The sequence below is a fragment of the Portunus trituberculatus genome, chromosome 44, assembly GCF_017591435.1.
Source record: "Portunus trituberculatus isolate SZX2019 chromosome 44, ASM1759143v1, whole genome shotgun sequence".
NCBI lineage: Eukaryota > Metazoa > Arthropoda > Malacostraca > Decapoda > Portunidae > Portunus > Portunus trituberculatus.
In genome coordinates this window covers 18562097-18578825 of record NC_059298.1, presented here as the reverse complement: position 1 = coordinate 18578825, position 16729 = coordinate 18562097, and the positions used below count along the sequence as shown (strand labels likewise).

The 16729-nt window shown below is 45.1% G+C and overlaps 1 protein-coding gene across 7 annotated transcripts in view; it reads left to right on the top strand.

The window, feature by feature from the left end:
- The window catches only part of LOC123518647 (POU domain, class 6, transcription factor 1-like), a 432516-nt gene that overhangs the window by 133964 nt on the left and 281823 nt on the right, over nucleotides 1-16729 (top strand). The gene's annotated exons all lie outside the window — the stretch shown is intronic.

Here is a 16729-nt window from a genome sequence, read left to right as displayed (position 1 = left end):
CTACTACTATTACTACTACTACTACTACTACTGTTACTACTACTAATAATAATACTACTACTACTACTACTACTACTACTACTACTACTACTACTACTACTACTACTACTACTACTACTACTGCTATTACTACTACCACCACCGCCACCACCATCACTACTACTACCACCGTTAAAGATGTATTGCGTTGTTGTGTTCAGACATAGAAACAGGTATGATAAGAAAAATTGCACACACACACACACACACACACACACACACACACACACACACACACACACACACACACACACAGAGGCAGGAGCATCATCAAAATTCACCAACAATAACCCGCTGTCTTGTTCGGTGTCTGAGTGTGTCTTTTCTCCCTGCTGGCCCACACACGCTCCTCCCGCCCAGACCCATTCCCCTCCCGCCAAGCCTATGTCCAACCACATGTCCAGCACACCCACCTGTCCCGTAACCCTTCACCCAACCCGTAACACACTGGTTCCCATGTCCGATCTATGTCCAGTTATGTTAATACCGTTTTTGTGTCCCATTTTCATCCTCTGTCCAGTTACCCATGTCCTTTTCAGCGCTTGTCCACTTGAACTTTTGTTGTTCTCTCTTCTTTGTCCTATTTATCTATTTTTTTTTCTTTTACGTATGCTAACTAGAGACGCTAAACTATTGGTAACTTTACACCTAGTCCTACCCATGTCCTTTTACCCTTATCCTTTTTCTTCTCTGGACACGCCCACACCAACCTATCACAGCCACCTTCCTACACACACACACACACACACACACACACACACACACACACACACACACACACACACACACACACACACACACACACATTCACCTCCACCAACACTTTGACTACAACCTTTCATTCTTTACCTAACGCCCATCTCCGCCCATCCCAAGCACTCCCATGCATATTTTCCTCCTCACCACTCCCAGCAAACCCATTCCGCCCATGTGCACCTCTTCCATGACCTCTCTCACCCCTTCCTCGCCCTATCCTCGTTCGCTCCCAGAGGTGAAATAAAAAAATAAGAAAAATAAGTTAAAACAGACATAACGACGCACGGACAAACAAACAGACAGAGAGACAGACAGAGAGAGGCAGTCAGATTTCCCACCCACCATGCATATACTTTCCCTCCTTCTCCCTTCTATCTCTCTCTCTCTCTCTCTCTCTCTCTCTCTCTCTCTCTCTCTCTCTCTCTCTCTCTCTCTCTCTGCTTGCCACTGCCCCCCAGGATAAAAATGGACTCTCCCTCTGAAATACACACCTAAATTTGCCAAATGAAACACTATTAAGGTGGATATATTCGGGAAATAAATCGAGGGAAAATGCATACACCCAAAACATAAAGAAATCGTGCCCTTAGCATTGGATTCCCTTCACTGGGGCTCAAAGGGAGCGTCTCTTTACCACCATGGGATCGACACGTGGTACAAAGACTGTCGACTCGTCCACCGCTATATGGGATCAGTCTCAAGCATCACGGCGAGAAGAAGAGAGGATCGAGGAGAGGAAATATTGTTATCGGAAAAGATTCGATGCTATTACGAGTCAGAAAAGATTAAAAATATAAACTGTGCGACTTTGGGAAAAATATATGAGAGGAACGAGTGGGAGGGGAAGTAAATAAATAAAGTAAAACGAGGTGGAATTATCCGAAATAAGTAAAAAGGTGATAGCTGGATTTATAAAATAGTAAAGAGGTGTAGAAAACTATAATATAAACGTTGAGGAGGAAGAGATGGAATATGATAAGAACGAAAATAGTTAGATTGGAGAGAAAAAAAAGTTTGAAAATTGATCTAGAAGAGAAAAGACAAGAAAGAAACAAAAAGTAATGGATGCTGAGATGAAACTGTAAGAAGGAAAAGAAGAAGAAAAAAAAAAACGATGAACAAGAACAAAGATAAAAAAGACAAAACAACGAAGGAAAGAGAAAAGAAAGAAAACAAAACAAACTCAAACCACCACAACCACCACTACATGTAGAACAAAACGATACACCATCAGTACTAGAAACAGCACTACCACCACCACCACCACCACCACCACCACAGAACAAAACGAAACGCCATCACTACTAGAAACAGCAAAACCACCATCACTACCACCACCACCACCACCACCACCAGTAGCAGAAGGAATAGAACACCAGCAACACTATCCCCAGCAGCAGCAGGAGCAGCAACAGCAGGAGCAGGAGTGGACAGAGGCTACCCCTACTTGTCTTGCATGAGGGCGGTGCAGCAATAATTACATGTTGGAGGGACGCCTGATTTATTCCCGTAATTTGGATTGAAATGTATGTGCATTGCTGATAGCCGGGCCGAGGCAGCGCTGAGGCGGAGGGAGAGAAGGGAGAGAGGAGGGACAGAGGGATGGGAGGGAGAATGGGATGCCGACTCGGAGGGATAGGGAGGGAATGGAGGAAGGGAGGGAGAGAGGTAAGTGTGAGAGCGAGGGTGTGAAGATTAGAGAGGGGCTAAGGGAGGAGGGGCTGTTTAGGGAGTGAGTTGGGATGAGTATGAAGGGAGGGAAGTGAGGAATATTGGAGGACGGCTGTTTGAAGGGAGGGAAAGGCCGGAACACTTGCAGAGAGAGAGAGAGAGAGAGAGAGAGAGAGAGAGAGAGAGAGAGAGAGAGAGAGAGAGAGAGAGAGAGAGAGAGAGAGAGAAACGAAGAAAAAAATATCAACAACGAAACACAGGAGAAATAAAAATAAGAAAAAAAAACACCACATTGCAAAGTCCACCACACAAATAAACCATAAAAAAGAAAAGGAACAACCATAAAAAATGAAGAATATACTCAAGACAAGACAGACTCCCCAAAAATAAAACAAATAAACAAAGGACAGAAGATAAAAAACAACGAAGAAAGCCAACTTGCCAGCGAACGGCCATAGCAATAAGGCAATTAAGGTTAACAGAAGCCAGGGAGGAACACGAAGGGAGAAGTAGCAAGGAAAATTAATACGGCAAAAAGGTGTAATTAAAAGATGTAATTAAAAAGAGGAAGACGCCCAGGAGAGAAGGTACAGATGGTGGTGGTGGTGGAACAAGGGGAGGAGGAGGAGGAGGAGGAGGAGAAGAAGGAGGAGGAAGAGGAAGAGGGTAGATGATACTCCACCTGGTTAGATGTGCCTGTAATGGGCTGAGAGAAAGAGAGAGAGAGAGAGAGAGAGAGAGAGAGAGAGAGAGAGAGACAGACAAACAGACAGACAGACGAGACAGAAACAGACGTAGAAACTAGGGTAGGTCATGGTAAGCGGAGAGAGAGAGAGAGAGAGAGAGAGAGAGAGAGAGAGAGAGAGAGAGAGAGTTACAATTCTCCATAGTAAAGACTGAAGTGTTGACTCTCATACTGATGTTTCTCTTTGACAGATTCCAACCTTGTGTAACGCCTGATATATGACACACACACACACACACACACACACACACACACACACACACAAGTAATCTGAAACGTCTCGCTCTCTCACTGCTACCATTTTCAAAAGCCAAAGATGTGATTATCCCGATTTTCAAGAGTGTTTCTCCTGTTAAAAATGTAGAAAATCTATCAATCTGTTATTAAAACCGAGAAAAACAAAATCTCCCTTAAAAAACCCGTGTCACTTCAACTAAAGCCGTTTAAAAATACTCGAAGTCTGGGCAGTGTTTTGCAATAGTCCACACACACACACATACACCCACAGACGAAGCCAAGCGCCAGAGAACTCTACGTGTCTTTTTCTCACATTTTAAGACAGCGAGTGTACAGAGCAACACATACATAAGGATTCCGATCGCGTCAGCCTCGTGTAGCTCGCCGTCTTATAGGAAGAGTACGTGATTTGAGTTCTATAAGGAGTCTAATTGCCTGCACCTCCCCGGGTTAGAGAAGTGCGACGTGTTAAGACGAATTAGAAAGGCAGATTATAATAAGGATTCCAGTCACCTGTGGCCATCTCGTCTTATAGGAAGGATACGTGATTAAAAGAATCTGATGGAAGGACTATATAAGGGTCCCAATCACTTGTACCTACGCCGTCATGTGATAAGAAGGATTGGAGAGGACGTTTTAAGGATTGCGATCACGTGTCCCCCTCCTGGCTTATAGGAATAATACGTGATAAAAAGGATTATATGGATTCGAATCGCGTATCATAGAGGATCGTGTCGTATCAAAAGAGGAGTGTCTAGGCTTCTCCAAAAGTGAAAACCGATATTGCTTTTGTACGCAGCTCTTGCTTTCACCCTTATGGAGCGATATTAGTGGACATTTCCAACGTTTATGTGTTTATGTGTACTCACTATACACGGGACACCTGCCAGCTTGGAGGAGAAAGTGGCTGGCATTTCTCAGAACTAAATATTTTCGTGCACTGCAGTTTTTGGAATATCCTTTTTTTATATATATTAAGAAAGCAGACTAATTTTCTCCCATCTATTTTCTTTTTCCTTTTTACATGTGTTAAGGAAATGTGTTTATAAGAATGATTAAGAAAAAAAACTAATTTGCCGCTTTTAAAAGATCAACATAACGAAAATGAAAATCAAAGCTAATGTAGTTTCTTAGACAACTTGATGCTGCTCTCTTTAAGTATTTCAGCTCATGGCAATAATGGAAAGGAGATCCAGGCAGAGACTTCCACCCTTTCCCAGTGAGAGGAACGAGAGAGTGAAGACACTGGTTAGCCCTTTCATTTCAGTGTTGTACTTCAGGTCATGGGAATAAGGGAAAGACAGAAACAGGCATAGAGTTCCACCGTTTGCCAATAAGAGGGACGTAGGAGTGAAGATACTAGTTAAGTCTTTCATTTGTATTGTTATCGTGCCGTGTTCGTCGTGTCATTCAGATTGCAAGAGTAAACTTTAGTGTTTTCTGTTAAAGGAAGATTCTTTGATTTACCTTCCATTGATGTGACAACAGGAGTATTAAGAGAACACGGCAGTTTACATGTAAGCTCATTTATCTCGTTCACTTCTCGAGTATAATACGAGATCGTTTTTAACAAGGAAGCTGTCAGTTTTTGTGTGTCTCTAAATCTGTTACTAACGTTTATTGGACTGCTGGATAATGTTATTTTGACAAGATGTCTTTTTTTTTCCCCAAACCTGTTTTGCTGGGATTAAATTCATTTTCAAGTTTATTTATGCTTTCCATCTGTTAGCAGTAGTATGCGATTACTTTACACGATAATAATTTTTGCACAATTTATCATTACGTCAAATTTAATGCGAGACATGAATATTTGAATAAACTTGCCTCAATTCTTATGCAAATCGGTGTATTACAATTGACTAAGAAAAATAATAAAAAAAAAGACCAGCTGTCTCAACTGGAAGATATAGACTTTTTTTTTTTACAAACTGCACATTTGCATTTATATATTAGTACTGATAAGACGAAAAAAATGTATAAGGTAGAATCGGAAAATCTACTTACTTTTTTATCTCTTTTTATCACAAACACATACTTATTTGCAGTCAATAATTTCCACGCCTCAGTTACGCAAAGAGAAAGACTAACACATTTCGCAAACCACTGGACCACTTCCCATCATCACAACACGCAACACTGAGACCAGCAGCGACACTCATCTGCATAACTAAAAGGACGTAATTGATCAGCGGATTCATTAACGTTTAAAAAAAAAACATATAATTAAAGAAGTAATGTTTGTATTGTTCTTTAATTATGTAAGAGACACGGGAACTTGAAGCGATCATGGAAAAACTGTCATGTTGTTTGAAGACAGAGGCCATAAGGAGAAGGAGAAGGAAGAAGAGGAGACGGAGAGGGAGGAGGAGGAGGAGGAGGAGGAGGAGAAAAAGGAGGTGGAGGAAGTACTACATAGTGTTACAAAGTGGATACATGTACCTCAACTGTAATTAGATCAAAGGTAGCACACACACACACACACACACACACACACACACACACACACACACACACACACACACACACACACACACACACACACACACACACACTCACACACACTCTCTCTCTCTCTCTCTCTCTCTCTCTCTCTCTCTCTCTCTCTCTCTCTCTCTCTCTCTCTCTCTCTCCCAATTCGCTTATAGTCTTCTTTCCTGCTCCCTTCCTCTTTTATCGTGTTTTCTTTTCCTCGTCCTCCTCCAAACATTTTTATACTCTCTCTCTCTCTCTCTCTCTCTCTCTCTCTCTCTCTCTCTCTCTCTCTCTCTCTCTCTCTCTCTCTCTCTCTCTCTCTCTCTCTCTCTCTCTCTCTCTCTCTCTCTCTCTCTCTCTCTCTCTCTCTCTCTCTGTACACTACCTTTCCTGACCACCACCACCGCCGCCGCCACTAAATCGTGTTGCCAGTCATGTAATAATGCTAATAACTTCAATGATGGATCAGCTGAGCGCTTCTCATTCACAATTCTAACCTTCACTAAGATTCGCTTCACCTTATAATACCTGAATGAGATTTGGGGTCCAGGTGTGTGTGTATGTATGTGTGTGTGTGTGTGTGTGTGTGTGTGTGTGTGTGTGTGTGTGTGTAATCTTTCACTACTACCATCACTTCTATTACTACTACTACTGATGTTGGTCCGGACACAAAAATTTATGCATTGGTTTATTATTATTTTTGCTCTTAACGTGATGGGTGAGTGAAGGCGGGGGACTGACAGCAAGGAATTGGCGAGGTAACTTACGTCTGGTCCTGCCTCACTGGGTTTTGGTTCTGGGAGAGGAGGAGGAGGGGAGGAGGACGAGGTAGAAGAGGGATGGAGAGAGAGAGAGGGAGGAAGAGGTGGATGGAGAGAGGGAAAGGAGGAAGGAAGGGTCAGGAGGAGGGAGGGAACAGTTGAATCGACGATCTTGATGACTAATTTATGTATTAATACCATGATGATCAGGGCGCCGCGTGAGATGCAGCGCCGCGCTCAGACCACCGCTTTGAGAAATGGCCATCAGGTGCCCAGTTAATATCCGTCTGTTTGATCAGTCATGAATTAAGGCCCCGAGCCCAGTGCTGGGAACCCCGGCCGGGCGGGGAACTCTCACCACCACCACCACCACCACCACCCACCGAACACGACCCAACTGGAGCCGCTCAACGTACGTAGTAGCTCTTATGCTCCTCTGATTATCCCGACAGCGTACCCGACTGGACTATCGCATTCTGGCGGACGAAGCTCACCCCAACGGCGTATCGGACTTTATTCTCGCACTATTCTTGACAAAAAAAAAAAAAAACTCCTGACGAAGGGACGCAATGATCCACCTGACGAAGGAACACTCTCCTGACGATGATTTTCCGACTCTCCTGACAAATCAAACAAGACACAAGACGAGCAGGATGATAAATAACTTACAATAGCTAGAAATGAAATGAAGGTGGGAGAGATATTGAAACAGAGAGAAAAATAGGTGATGAAGGTTACATGAGGACAAGAAACGAACGTAGGATATGTAAGAGAAAGAGGAATAGGAGGAGTGTGGAGGAGGAGGAGGAGATGTGTCCGGGAAATCGAATAAGCCTCCTCCAGCGGGCGGCTCGCAGGTATAATATGCGAGGTGGATCCAATACAGGTGAGTGCGCCTTAATACTCATCAACAAGACTGATCGTGATTACTTATGCGCAGGTGTAAAGTGATTAATCTACCTTGTTAACGGGATGAATATATTTACATTGCATTATGTGAACACTACAGCGTCCCCTACACACACACAAACACACACACACACACACACACACACACACACACACACACACACACACACACACACACACACACACACACACACACACACAGTTATCCTCCCCACTTTTCCCTGCTCCCTTTTATCTTCCTGTTTATAGTACGCTTCGTTCTCTTGTTATACGACTCTTAGTGTTATTATAAGTGCTATTATTGCAGTTATTGTCATCATCATACTTGTGAAATGGGAACTTAACCTGTTTTTCCTTTACGTATTATGTGTCGATTTATTTTTTGTTTGTATTTTCTATATTTCTGTGTGTGTGTGTGTGTGTGTGTGTGTGTGTGTGTGTGTGTGTGTGTGTGTGTGTGTGTGTGTGTGTGCGCGCGCGTAGGTGACTCGTCTAGTCAGGCGTAACGCAGTTCATTGCAATACAATGGAAGGTTTGATTATAAATGTTAAGTCCGGGTGTTCGCTTGGCCGTTGCGACTCCGCCGGGCATTATCCTGATCTCTCTCTCTCTCTCTCTCTCTCTCTCTCTCTCTCTCTCTCTCTCTCTCTCTCTCGGTTCTACATGCCTAACTTATGCATGTGTGTTTTTCTCTCCCTCTCCCTCCCATATTTTCTCTCGCCTACCATTCCGCTTCTCTTTACGTGCCTCGTCCTGTATCCCTCACCTTTTTTCCTCCCTTACATCCCTCCTCTTCACTTCCAATGTCCTCTCTCCCTCCCCATTTCTCCCCATCACTCGTCGCTCCTCTCACTTTTTACATCCACTTATATCCCTCATCTACGTAGACACCCCTGTGCTTTCTCTCTCTCTCTCTCTCTCTCTCTCTCTCTCTCTCTCTCTCTCTCTCTCTCTCTCTCTCTCTCTCTCTCTCTCTCTCCTCCTCTTATCTCTCATAAACTCAGTTTTCCCTTTATCTCAATACAGTTTCCCCTTTATCCTCCCCTCCCTTAGTTTCCAGATACCTTATACCATTCCGCGTATTTCCCTTTCCCCTCTTCCCTTCACTAAATATTTCTTCCTTTTCCATTCCCTTCCGTTCCTTAAAACTTCTCTTTATTTTTTTTTCTTTGTTCCCTTCAAGTCCGTTTTCTTTCAAGGGCTTCTATTTCTTCCCTCTCTTCCCCCGCCTTACATTCCTTTCCCCTCCTCTTCTCCCCTCCCTCCTAGAAACATTTTTTTATTCCCCTCCCTTCACTCTTTACTTTCCTCTGTTTTCCTCTTCAACATGGCCCTTTCCTCCCCTCCTCCTTTGTACCTCCCCTCTTCATACAAGTTTCCCTCCCCCCATCTCTTTACCTTCCTCTGTTTACCCCCTCTAACGTTGCTGTTCTCCCTCCTTCTCTTCCCTCAGCCTCCCCTCTGTATAGAAGCTTCCTCTCCCTTCCCCATCATATTTCTCCCCTCTGCCTCTCGTCATCTCTATTGCATAACTCCTTTTTTTCCTCCCCATTCTTTTTTTTCCCCCTTTCGTCTTTTCCGTTCCTGGCAGAGCTTTATTTTCTCTTCCTTTACTCTTTTCTTCCTTCTCCTTCCTACATCTCCCTTGCAATAGCCTCTCTTTCCTTTCTCTCCCATGCAAAATCCATTTTTTTTCTTCCCGATTCTTTTAGCTCTTCCCTTCAAAACCCCATTTCCTTCTCCCCTTTCTATTTCTTCCCTCCCCTTCCTTTCATCTCTTTCCTGGAAGTCCCCTTTTTCCCCCCTTTTTATTCTATTTCTCTCCTGTCCCCTTTCTTTATCTCCTTGCTCCTCTTTTCTTCCCCTTCCTCTTTATCTCCCTCGCCCCTCGGCCCTCCCTGTGCTAACCTCCCTGAACGCCGCACAAACGAGGGCGTGAGGGAAGCCGGTGCAGAATGAAAACAATAAAAGCAGAGGTCAGGGAGAGGACCTTACATGGGCGGGGGAGGTACGTTGATGAATCACATCATCAATTGCGAATTACCTCCCGCGTGATTTAAGTACAATATCAGCCGGCGATCGGAATCTTCACTTTGTCACCCGTGATTGGATTGCTTCATATTTGGTCGTGGTTTGGAGGCCCCGGCCGCCGCATAATTTATGAATGCCATTGAAAGTGTGTGTGTGTGTGTGTGTGTGTGTGTGTGTGTGTGTGTGTGTGTGTGTGTGTGTGTGTGTATCTCTGTTTCTGTCTGTCTATCTGTCTATCTGTGTTTTTTTCAGCTTTTTTTTTCTTTTAATGTACTTGTGGTTGTACGCTTTGTTTTCCATCTCTTCCTCTCTTTTTTAAGCTCTATATTTCCACTGTATTTTCTAGATGCATACTTATGTTCATGCTCTTTTCGTCTCTCTGCTTATCACCACCATATATTCTCTTTCTTCATGGGACGAGACGAAAAACTTGAACAACGAATCGAAGTGAAAACAAAGAAAATACTACCAATAAACTTTGAGTAGCACGGAAGACCATCAGAAACTTGGGATGGCGAGGAAACCGGAGACAAATGCCACCACAACATGGGGCTCGGGAGGTTAACACGAGGAATATTGGCAAACGAACAAGATAAGAGCGAGTAGTACCAGCAGGGAAGGTGTCAAACAGAATTTAAAAGCAGGTAAAGGTAGCAGTAGTAATTTTAGGGGTCAGGAGGAGGTATGCAGGGGAACGTGTGAATCTTAAATGATGGGCCACTCTACCCTCAACCACCCAAACGTGTGTGCTTGTGGGTCCGTCTGTGATTGCATCTACAGCTCGCTTTTTCAAGTTCATTCCAAACACGAGACGAGACTTGTAAGTGTTAGGCACAGGTAGTTACTAGAGAGAGAGAGAGAGAGAGAGAGAGAGAGAGAGAGAGAGAGAGAGAGAGAGAGAGAGAGAGAGCCCATATTGATAGAAAACATAGGAATATGATAGACAAAGAAAACTGTAAAAAATCATCAGCTCTGCACATGGTAGTCCCTGTACCATAAACATGCTCTCTCTCTCTCTCTCTCTCTCTCTCTCTCTCTCTCTCTCTCTCTCTCTCTCTCTCTCTCTCTCTCTCTCTGTTTGTTTACTATAATTCAATGAGGTATTTTCATAGATATGGAAACACAGCTATGATATGCAGTCATTTTCACTCTTATTCTATATATACTGTTCCTTTTCTACATTATTATTTCATTCTTATTTCATTATTCACTGAGTAAGAAGAGGAAAGGAGACTACATAAACCAATATTTTCACAGTTAAAGAGATATTTTCCTAGAAGATTGAGACACAGAATCCACGAATTATGATTTCATACAACATCAAACACAACAAAGCATAAGAACCATCTATTACAATATCATAAGAAGATATCAGTAACACTAAACCGCCTCACACGAACACCAAAGATACATTGACAATGACGATAAGACACGCATCACACCGCCGTCTGAGATACGTACACTACTGATAAGGTCTCTTGACGTCCCCGTTATGCCTCCAGATGGCCCGTCCATCTATAAATCTCTGATGCCATCACCACCAACTTCCCGACAGGCGCCGCTTTTTGCTCTGAAACTCAGCGAGAGATTAGAACATAATGCTGCCGGCGGGCGGTGAGGGCGTGACCGTCGGCAGCAAATGAGATGCTTCCGAGGTGCAGGAGAAGGTGGAGGAAGAGGAGGAGGAGGAGGAGGAGGAGGAGGAGGAGGAGGAGGAGGAGGAGGAGGAGGAGGAGGAGGAGGAGGAGGAGGAGGAGGAGGAGGAGGAGGAGGAGGAGGGTACGGAAAAGGAAGATTGTAAAGCTGAGTGAAGCCATAAAATCAATCGTGAAAGAAGAATCGAAACATCATGAGTTGAATGTGGCGAGGCGATGAGGAAGAGAATGAGATGACTGTGGATGATGTGTGTGAATGTTGTGTGGATTCCTTTCTCCCCTTCTTACTATTCCTTGTGTTCTCTTACGATCATGAGCTGATAGGTAGGTACTGATTTCTCTTTTCTCTCTCTCTCTCTCTCTCTCTCTCTCTCTCTCTCTCTCTCTCTCTCTCTCTCTCTCTCTCTCTCTCTCATCATTTTTCCCCTTCACTCCCCGATGCCGTAACTCATTCACTCTGATGAGGCGCCGTTCTCCATTACGATAATGCGGCGATTATTTAGGAGTACGCGGCCATACTGTTTTATTTTTTACGACTCGCCAAAAGATATGCAATCCTGGTGTCTCGAGGATCAACATAAAGTGCGTGTATGTTTGCCTTTATATTACGTGTGTATGTAGAGAGAGAGAGAAAGAGAGAGAGAGGACTAGAAATTGCACTTGGTAACGTGTGTGTGTGTGTGTGTGTGTGTGTGTGTGTGCGTGTGGAGGAGTGAAGGGAGGGAGAGCAGAGCAATAGCAGCATTAACTAACATCAGCAGCAAGTATCATGTGGTGTCCCTGCCCTGATTCATTAAGCAGGAAGCACCGCCGATGAGTCTTGCTGCTTTCTTCTGTAACATTGACATCACTCTTTATGTGCTAATTGGTATTGATAAGTTGTTTGTTTGCAGTTAAGATGTACATGTTTGTTTTTTTATTAAGGTGTTCGTATTGTGAAACTCAGATATGAAACCTTATTTTTATCCTCACTCTTTGCATTCGTTAAGTTGTTTTGTTTTTGAAGTGTGTGTGTTTTTGATTATGTTTTAGTGGATGTTTGTACTGTGAGGGGTACTTTAGAAACCTCACCTTTTCACTTTTTTTTTTTATCTTCATGGCAATCTTTTACTCCGTTAATTAGTTACTTTGTACTGTGAAAGCCACCATCGGAACCACTTTTTTTTTTCTAGTGCCTTTTAGGGTGCGGAACAGAATGCCTTGGGTGTTTTACTAAGTGCCGCGGAAAGTAGAGTAGAACCAATAGTTTGCGTAGCGGCGCCCGGTGATGGATCAGGCGAGGAAGGACTTGTGTCAGGGGCGTGCTGAGGAGTGTTGGGCGCGGCGGACGAGGGTGAGGCAAGTGGTGAGGACCCTACATATTCAGACACGCACACGCACATGAGCGACGGCCAAGCATGCTGCCCACTCGCTCATACCAATCACGCCTATCACCAGTCAGCTGATCGCTCAAACCTTCCCAGTAAGAGTAAAGTTTCGCGTCATTGTTCTTGTTATGTATTGTTAACGGGAAGGATGTCGTGTTTTCTTCTTACTGACATCGTGTTTGATGACCGCAATTGCGTGTTTTCTCTTTTTTTTCCTCTTGTTTGTTTTGAGTTTTGGAAATGTATCCGGTAGAGATAACTTGTTTTATTCAATTTTAGGAAGCGCGGCCGCTAAGGTAAAGTAACGCTCAGCAGTTCATCAGGAAATGCAAACAAAAAACCTTCCCATGGTCGGTCGGTCAACCTCCAAACCCGTTCCGAGCGGACGCGGCGGAGGCATTGCCTGTTAATGTGCGCGCCAGGTACGGACAGTTTCCTTAATAGCAGCGTCGATGATCATAGTCCTCCGGTATTGGCTCCATCACGGGCGGTGTCTGTGGCCGCATGATCCTTTTAGCAGCCCGCCCAGGCCCGGCTGAGTGCTCGATCTTTTATGTAAATTATAACCTTCAGGAGGGACGACTAAGTGATCTGCATTAACGCTGTTTGCAAACTTAACCCTCAACCCGACCGACGACTCCGTCATGAAAGATTCACTCCTGATCTGAATGTAATCGAGGCTCGTCACCGGGGATCGCCGGATATCGTGACTGCGGAGTGTTGGAAGCAGGAAGAAAATAGAAACACCCGCACCAGCTGTCCAAACACGAATATGAGAGGGAAGGGCATTCTGCTATTACTCTCGTTTTGCTGCTGATGGTTCTGCTATTACTGCTTTTGTTGCTACTACTGTTGCTACTACTAGTAGTACCACCACCACCACCACCACCACTGACACTACAACCGCTGATGCTGCCTTGCCCGCTGCTGCTGCTGCTGCCTCCTCCTCACACTCGTTAATACCCCGTAAACATTCACGAGGGTGAAAACTTGTTCCAAAAGAGGAGCATTGGCATTCATAACCGAGCCGACGGAGAACACACATAGATGCATAACCACGCACACACTCAAATGCAAAAAGATGTGTACGTAATGAGTCGTATGCATGCACGTAAGCGACTAATTAGAAACGTGCTTGCATATATATACCTGAAACTCCATTAAAGATGCATTCACTATACACATACACCCATTGGGGGGAGTGTCGCGTGCGTGGGGTATACTGTAGTGATGACGAGGGTGTCCGAAAGGGAATGAAGGTGGAGGTTAAGGAAAGGAGGGTAATGTGAGTAGAATCATGTAGTACAATAATGGAATGTCAGAGAGAGAGAGAGAGAGAGACGTTTTAAAAAAATCAGTGCCCTAAAACTAGACAACAACGATTGAAAGACATGGCACTAATAGCAGTAGCAGCAAAAACAACACACACACACACACACACACACACACACACACACACACACACACACACACACACACACACACACACACTAACACACTCACTCACTCACTCACTCACTCAGAACCCCACCCTAAAAATCTGACTGTTGAAGAGACGAGTGCTCGCCTAACCCTTATAAGGCAAGAGAGGAAGGACTCGGTGAACAGAAGGAGGAGGAGGAGAGGGAGGAGGACGAGGAGGAGGAGCAACAGCAGGAGTCAGTGGTGCGGGACCCAGTGGAAGGTTCCTAAGGGGACACAGACACGGGTGGAATAGATGATGATCGGGTGGAGGCATGGAATTGTACAGTGGATTAGAAGAGGGGCGGGCGTAAGAGGAGGAAGGAGAGGAGGAGGAGGAGCAGGAGGAGGAGGAGGAGGAGGAGGAGGAGGCAGAGGTGAAGAGTGCAGTACAGGAGGGGTGGTGATGATGGTGGTGATGATGGTGATGATGGTGTTTCGTGGAAGGTATGAAGCAGAATGGAGAGAGAGAGAGAGAGAGAGAGAGAGAGAGAGAGAGAGATGCGTGCGACACTCCACGTCCACGGACCGCCTTCCATTAATACACCTTGGCGATAAGTGAAACGCCGTGGCTTGATAATTAATTCATAACGCTGCTAGTGCCGCTAAGAGGGAGTGTCCTGCTGCTCTACATGCAGACGAGACTGTTTCTTTTCTATCTCCCCAACTCTCTGCTTCCCTCTCTCTGCCTCTCTCGAACCACACCCATGACACCAATAAAAAGTACATTTATACGAATAAAGAAAGTACATAATCATGGTAAAGACAAATATCACTCCTATTCAGTTCCGCGTCAGAAGCAAACACCAACTCTCCGGTCAAGGCAAGGGAAGGGGATAAAACAGGCGGCGCTCGACCTTCCCTGCTGGCAGTGACAAGGTGAAGTGCCACCAGGTTAATGAGGGCAGGTGAGGCTGGCGCAGCGGAAGGTGTAGCAGCAGCAGCTTCCCACAGGTTCGGACGAGGTCACAGGACTCTCTAAGGAGGAGGAAGAGGGAAGGGGAGGGGGCAGGTTGGCTGCTTGGGGATGCAAACTCAGTCGAGAGCCGCCTCGTCAGGGGGATGTTGATTCTTATGCGGTGTGGAGGAAGCCACTCTGTCAGCGAACACATGATGATGAGCCGAAGGAACCCCGCGGGCGCCGAGTCTGGGTCGTGTTCCCGTCCGAAATCAAACATGTATTCACTTGGCATTAGGCCGAGCAATTACTACACGCGACCGCCGCCGGATAAAGTGGGTTGCACGTTTTGTTGTTTGTCTGACTGATTTGGGCCTGCAGCGCCTGTAGGCCTACGCTCGTGTATGCTGCACTTGTTGGAGTCAGATTTTCATCTTAGACTTTATCACGTACTCTTCTCCTCCATAATGAATAAGTTGAATTAGAATTCCTTGCACTAACGTTTCAACTTTCCCCATCCCTCCCTCTTCCCTCCCTCTCTGCCTCACCCTCCCTCCCCCTTCTCCTCCGCGGGTGATGACGCATCTTAATGTGTATTAACTATAACCTTTGACCCTAATAGCCAGTCATGCGAACAAGCAGTTGAAGGCGGGCGGGCACAGTGACCTCAGTATGGCATGGCATGGCATGACGGCGTGGCAGGGGCGGCGGGGTCGGCTGTGCCGCAGGGCTGCGGGCGTGGCCGTGACCGCCCCCACACCCTCCCCGCCCTCGTCTGCCACGAGGAAAAGTATAAAGCGGAGGACAGCGCAGCAGTGTCCTCGTTAATCTCGGGTCCATTTCATTAGTATTCTCTTGTAATGTTATGATTTTGTTTTGGAGTCCACGCGTGTCCTCCCTGACCAAAAGCAGCGTCCATCTATCTACGTACTACATTTACAACGTTAATTAACAACGCTAGACCTGACTTTGTGTCTCCTTGTTAAATTTATCATTATCTCTTTTCCCCCATAAAGTGCTTGGTACACTAACTGGCAGCCATACGTGCCTGTCTGTTGTAGTGCTCCAGTCTAATGTAATGGTGCTTATTACCTGCATGTAAATCAGTTATGGCATGTCGTCTTGTTCTTTCCTCTGTTTTTGTTTTTTTGTTTTTTTCAACTTACCCTTTCATACTTTTTGATTCGTCCGAAATTATTATACAATGTTTTTTTCAGTGTTTGTTATCATACATCTATTTATTTTCCATCTTAGATCTATCTTAATCTACGCCTTCAGCATATTTCACTGACTTACCAATACATACATGCCAGAACACCGACCGTTATGTCAATCTCCACGCCAGACTGGCATCCCTTATGGAGCGACGCAGCCCAGACCAGACTTCACGTACTGTGTCATTGTATCACCTCTTCATATTCGCAGCGGCATATGACCTCGATGTTGCAGCGCACAAGTCAGTCAATCAATCCGCATATTCAAGTGCAGCCTTATGTGAATGTAAGTGAATGTAACCTTATGTGAAAACCAGCACTCCTTTTCCTCCTCCACCTCTCACCTCCTCTCTCCTCGTCTCTTCTCACCACACTAGACGAAGCAAAAAGCCACACTCGCCCGGCGCGGCAGTGATAGCCCTTCCCTCTTAGTTGAGGTGAGGCTACAGACCAGACCTCCCGCGCCACACGACCCCAGGGGCGCCGGGAGGGATTATTAAGCAACTCAGGTGA